The 6,571-nt window shown below is 41.6% G+C and overlaps 1 pseudogene; it reads left to right on the top strand.

The window, feature by feature from the left end:
- Positions 1-5,059: 5,059 nt before the first annotated feature.
- LOC135567248 (olfactory receptor 2A25-like) lies at positions 5,060-6,323 on the top strand (annotated as a pseudogene).
- Positions 6,324-6,571: the final 248 nt, after the last annotated feature.

Genomic DNA, 6,571 nt, shown 5'->3' with positions numbered 1-6,571 from the left:
AAACAGATGCTAAGCTACAGGACAATTTTGCTAGCAGAGACTATATGTTCTGGGGTTCTTCCGATGGCATTGAGGAGTACACCACATCAGTCACTGGCTTCGTCAATAAATGCATCGATGACGTTGTCCCCACAGTGACTGTACGTACATACCCCAACCAGAAGCCATGGATTACAGGCAGCATCCGCATTGAGCTAAAGGGTAGAGTGGCAGCTTTCAAGGAGCGGGACTCTAACCCAGAAGCTTATAAGAAATCCTGCTATGCCCTCCGACGAACCATCAAACAGGCAAAGCGTCAATACAAGATCGAATAGTACTATGCTGACTCTGACGTTCGTCGAATGTGACAGGGCTTGCAAACTATTACAGACTACAAAGGTAAGCACAGCCGAGAGCTACCCAGTGACACGAGCCTTGAAAATAAAAGAGAGCCGCACACTCTAGGAGCTCAGATGCAAAAGTGTAATTACCAACGTTTCGACAGCCAAGCTGTCTTCATCAGGGTATAACCACAAACACTGCAGGATGACTTGTTTATGTAGTGTCAAAAGACACAGGAGTCTGTAATCATGGCCAAGAGTGGCCTAATATCATTGGTTAATTATCAAATATTGAAATGTCATACAAAGAACAGCATACAAACAACAAATGGATAAATAAATTATCAAGGTCACCCCTCTCCTAGGGAGGGTGACATGTTCGATGCCAATATAACGCAGAGACAAAATCGAGTGGCCTGCCACCAAGAAGTGGGCCGCAACTGGATAAGTAAAGTTTTTACACCTAATGGTGCTACGATGCTCTGAGATACATACTTTTAAATCGCGCTTTGTTTTACCTACATCATTTTTACCACAAGGACAAGTTATAAGATAAATAACTGTCTTAGTGGAGCACGTAATAACACCTTTGATTGGGATCGATTTCCCTGTTTGTGGGTGTTTGAAGGATCTACATTTATAAGTGCCATTGCATTGAGCACAGCCATTACATTTGTAATTTCCATTCAGTAGGGGAGCAAATAGACGTTGTTCCGGAATATCTTGGGGTGGTAAAATCAGAGTGTACCAATTGGTCTCTGAGATTTCTGCCCCACGAGAATACGACCAAGGGAAGGTCCGAAAACACATTACCGAGACTATCATCGGATTTTAGGATGTGCCAATGTTTGTGAACAATTCCCTTAATTTGTTCAGAGCACTTTGAATAGCGGATAGTTAGAACACAAGAATGCGTATTTTTGCGAGACTGACCTTGAAAAAGGTCATGTCTCGTTTTGTTTTGAATTTTCTCAATGGCAATATTAATCTGATCATTCTTGTAGCCCCTCTCCTTGAACTTTCTTTGCGTCTCAGCCATATTTCTGTCGAAATCTGATTGTTTTTTGGAAATTCTTTTGATTCGACAGAATTGGCTGTAGGGCAAACAATTTTTCAAGGGAAGTGGGTGACAACTATCAGCCCTCAACAAACTGTCACGATCAGTAGGCTTCCTGTAAAGATTAGTGTATAGAACATTATCTTCACACAAGATCAGAAGATCAAGAGAACTGATTTGACATGTGTCAGATTGCATAGTAAATCTCAAATGATCAGAACAGGAGTTAAGAAAAGCATGGAATGCCTGCAGCTGTTTTGCATCACCCCTCCATAGAACAAAAATATCATCAATATACCGTTTCCAAATAATGTGAGGCAAGAAAACATTTTTGAGAGGATTGAAAATAGACTATTTCTCCATGTAATCCACATACAAATTAGCATAGTTAGGATCCATGGGGGATCCCATAGCAGTACCTTTCGTCTGAATAAAGAAATCATTTAGAAACATGAAATAGTTATGCGTGAGTACTATTTCAGCCACTGTTCATTAGGGTCACGTTGCAGAAGAAAATGTTCCATAGCTTCAATACCGCCCTCGTGTGGAATATTTGTGTATAACGACTCAACATCAAAAGTAACTAACAAGGTATTCTCAGGGAGAGGATCAAGAGATTCAATGATAGAGATCATACGGCTGGTGTCCTTTACAAAGGAGGGGAGCTGTTCTGCGAGTGGTCTAATATAAAAGTCAACAAAAGTAGATAGAGGGGCCGTTACTGCATCAATGCCCGCTACAATAGGGCGCCCTGGAGGTTGTGTAACATTCTTGTGTAATTTCGGCAAAGTATAGAAAGTGGCAATTTTAGGGTGTTGAATAGCCAAAAAATCATGTTATTTTTTGGTTATCTGACCAGAACTTAAATACCCATCTAGGACAGTAAAGATAGTATTCTGAAATCGGGAAGTGGGGTCACTTCTGAGTTTCTTGTATAAGGTGTTGTCAAGCAGCTGTCTATGACACTCATGTACAGAAACTGTCCTATCCATGAGTACAACTGACCCACCCTTATCAGCAGGACGAATAAGGACTGACGTATCGGATTGTAAATCAAGCAAAGCTTGTTTTTCATCCTTAGGTAAATGATGGAAAGATTTGGACCCCTGTTTATTCTTAAGGAGATGTCCAACATAATTTTCCACAAGTCTGCAATATGTCTCGATAAAGTGATTGCGATTGGCTGGAGGTATAAAATAACGCTTGCTTCTAAAAGGAGTCGGAGTATGTGCAGGAGAGCAACCTACTGGGTCAATAGAAGTGTCAGAATTAAGGGAGCTAAAGTATTCACTTAAACTGATATTTCTAAAAAACTTAAACATGTCTACCTTAACATCAAAATCGTTGCACTGGGTTGTAGGCACAAAATATAACCCTTTATTAAGCAAAGAGACATGGGCAGGGCTCAATATCTTGCTTGATAAATTAAAGACCCGTGAGTTCTGGGACCGTGTGAACGGGCTCCTCTGCCTCTGATAGACGTTTCTTCTTACCCCGTCGGGTGCGGCATCTCGTCGATGCGCGTGCCTGCGGCCACTCCCGCCTTCCGCCCGTCCAGTCTCTCGTTGAATAAAAACACCACTGGAAGCCGATGAGACGCTGGTTGTAGAGCGTTGATCAGACAAGGGTGGATCGAAGTAAGCGGCATCCCTCCTGCGTCTGTCATGGAGAGGGGGAGCAGGACCCCTTTTGTCAGGGTTTCTCCAGAAGTAGACTTTACCATCGGCCTTGTCTTTTTTGTCTTGGTTGAATTTCTTGATTTTAAGTTCCTTTATTTCTGTAGACAACTTGTCCTGGAGCGCTGTGACACGAGCCTACCAGACCAGCTCAATTACTTCTATGCTCGCTTTGAGGCAAGTAGCACTGAAACATGCATGAGAGCATCCGCTGTTCTGGACGACTGTGTGATCATGTTCTCCACAGCCGATGTGAGTAAGACCTTTAAACAGGTCCACATTAACAGGGCAGTAGGACCAGATGAATTACCAGGACATGTACTCTGAGCATGCGCTGACCAACTGGCAAGTGTATGCACTGACATTTTCAACCTCCCCGTCTGATTTTGTAATACCAACATGTCCCAAGCATACCACCATAGTCCCTGTGCAAAAGAACACTAAGCTAACCTGCCTAAATGACTACCGACCTGTAGTACTCATGTCTGTAGCCACGAAATGCTTTGAAAGGCTGGTCATGCCTCACAACAACACCATTATCCCAGAAACCCTAGACCCACTCCCATTTTTATACAACCCTAACATATACACAGATGATATAATCTCTATTGTATTCCACACTGCCCTTTCCCATCTGGACAAAAGGAACACCTATGTAAGGATGTTGTTCATTGACTACAGCTCAACGTTCAACACCATAGTGCCCTCAAAGCTCATCACTAAGCTAAGGACTATGGGACTAAACACTTCCCTCTAAAACTGGATCTTCCTGACGGACCGCCCCCAGGTGTTAAGGGTAGGTAACAACACATCCGGCACTCTGATCCTCAACACGAGGAACCCTCAGGGGTGCTTGCTCAGTCACTTCCTGTACTCCCTGTTCACTCATGACTGCACGGTCAGGAACGACTCCAACACCGTCATCAAGTCTGCCGATACCGGTAGTAGGCCTGATCACCGACAACGATGTAGAAGCCTTGAGGGAGGAGGTCAGAGACCTGGCCGTGTGGTGCCAGGACAACAACCTCTCCCTCAACGTGATCAAGACTAAGGAGATGATGATTGTGGACTACAAGAAAAAGAGGACCGAACATGCCCCCATTCTCATCGACAGGGCTGTAGTGGAGAAGGTTGAGAGCTTCAAGTAGCTTGGTGTCCACATCACCAACAAGTAACATGGTCCTAGCACACCCAGACACCCGTGAAGAGGGCACGACAAAACCTATTCCCCCTCAGGAGACTGAAAAGATTTGGCATGTGTCCTCAGATCCTCAAAAGGATCTACAACTGCACCATCGAGAGCCTCCTGACTGGTTACATCACTGCCTGGTATGGCAACTGCTTGGCCTCCGACCGCAAGGCACTACAAAGGGTAGTGGGTATGGCCCAGTACATCACTTGGGCCAAGCTTCCTGCCATCGAGGACCTCTATACCAGGCGGTGTCAGAGGAAGGCCCTAAAAATTGTCAAAGACTCCAGCCACCCTAGTCATAGACTGTTCTCTCTGCTACCGCACGGCAAGTGGTACTGGAGCGCCAAGTCCAGGTCCAAAAGGCTTCTTCACTGCTTCTACCCCAAGCCATAATACTCCTGAACAGCTTATCAAAGGACTACCCAGACCCCTCTTTTACGCTGCTGCTACTCTGTTTATTACCTATGCATAGTCAATGTAACTCTCCCTACATGTACATTTGACCTCAATTACCTCAATTAATCGGTCCCCCCGCAAATTGACTCTATACCAGCTAGACATGCCCTGTTTAATATACTATTCTCTATGAATTGTTGTATTTCTATAGAATTTAAGAAAGGATTTGAACCCCTTGGAAGGCCAGTGTTTCAAAATTGTATCTGTTTTTCTCAATATGGTTTCCTTGACTCTGAAACGATCAAATTTTCCCCAGGTATTGGTGCTTATTTGCATATCACACCATGACATACTTTTTTTCCCCCCACAAGTATAATAATCAAGTGAGGAGCTGAGTTTAAGCAGTTCAACATGGATTAGAAATGGTCGGTATAAATTTAGGACTTGGCATACTTTAGATGTAATCAATTTATTTAGCATTTTAATGTAATAAGTAATACGAGTGCAAGATACAAAGTATAATATTGTTTGATTTAGGCTATGAATTATGTTATCAGGAGAATGAAAAAGCATCTATATTGGTGAGTATAGATGTGGGAAAATCTATCACAGTAAGAAGAACAGGTCAGTGAATGTTCCATTTAGGTTGTCTGGTCCTTGTGATTTCATTGTTTCAATTTATATTTAAGCTACAGTACTATAGAGGATTATCTACTCTTCATCTAAATTTGACAGCACACCTTTACCATCTACCAGGACCATGGACAACTCTACTCACTACGAGGTCTTCAGGCTTGCTGCATACGGTGATATTGGACAAATGAAGTATTTCTACTTTACTGTAGTGACTGTAATATATTTTGTCATCATTCTTGCCAATACTTTACTTATTGGAGTTATCTGCATTGAAAGAAGCCTTCATGAATCCATGTATCTGTTTCTATGTGCTTTGTTTGTTAATCAGTTGTATGGGAGCACTGGTTTGTTTCCTGCTCTCATGTTTTACTTGCTGTCTGACACACATGATATTTCCTTCTTTATTGTTATCTCCAGATTTATGTGTTGTACACATATGCTATAACAGAATTTTGTAATTTAGCAGTTATGTCATATGACAGGTACATTTGTATTTGTTATCCTCTACAGTATAACAATATTATGACACCTAAAATAGTTTTGGGCTTAATTCTGCTGTCCTGGTTGTATTCTTTTTTCCTCAATGCCATCGTTATCTCCCTGAGTTTGCGACTGCAATTTTGTGGTAATGTTCTAGACAGAGTGTATTGTGACAACTACTCGATAGTCAAGCTTGCCTGTTCAAATACTACGCTGAATAACATATGGGGTCTTGTTGGCACTGTGCTTTCTATTTCTTGTACTATATGTCCTACCATATACTCATATGTAAAAATTCTACACATTTGTTTAAAGTCTTCTAAAGAGACGAAACAGAAAGCATTTAACACCTGTATGCCACATATAGCCTCTTTGCTGAACTTCTCCTCTGGCTGTTTATTTGTGATTCTGCAAGGCAGATATGATACTGCACATCTTCCACCTATAATTCGCACTATTTTATTAGTTTATTTTCTAATATGTCCACCACTTTTCAATCCTATTATGTATGGCATTAGGATGGCTAATATCAGGCAGACTTGTAAAAAGCTAATGAGGCTTTGACCTAAAACATAATCTGATTGTTATTATTTTGGTAATAATTCATTGTATATTTGGCAAAATGATTTAAGAAATCGTATCTTTTATAATTGATTTTTACCTAGAGTGTTGTCATTTTAGGTATCTGATATTTTATAATTAACCAATTCAATAAGGTGACCCCCAAGCCTCTGTTTTAAAACGTTTCTGGTTTTCTACATTTTTCAATATTAGGGCGAAAATGTATTTTCTGCTGGCAGATGTTTGGGTTTGT

This window comes from Oncorhynchus nerka, unplaced genomic scaffold, assembly GCF_034236695.1.
Source record: "Oncorhynchus nerka isolate Pitt River unplaced genomic scaffold, Oner_Uvic_2.0 unplaced_scaffold_2297, whole genome shotgun sequence".
Classification (NCBI taxonomy): domain Eukaryota; kingdom Metazoa; phylum Chordata; class Actinopteri; order Salmoniformes; family Salmonidae; genus Oncorhynchus; species Oncorhynchus nerka.
This window is presented reverse-complemented; position numbering and strand designations above follow the sequence as displayed.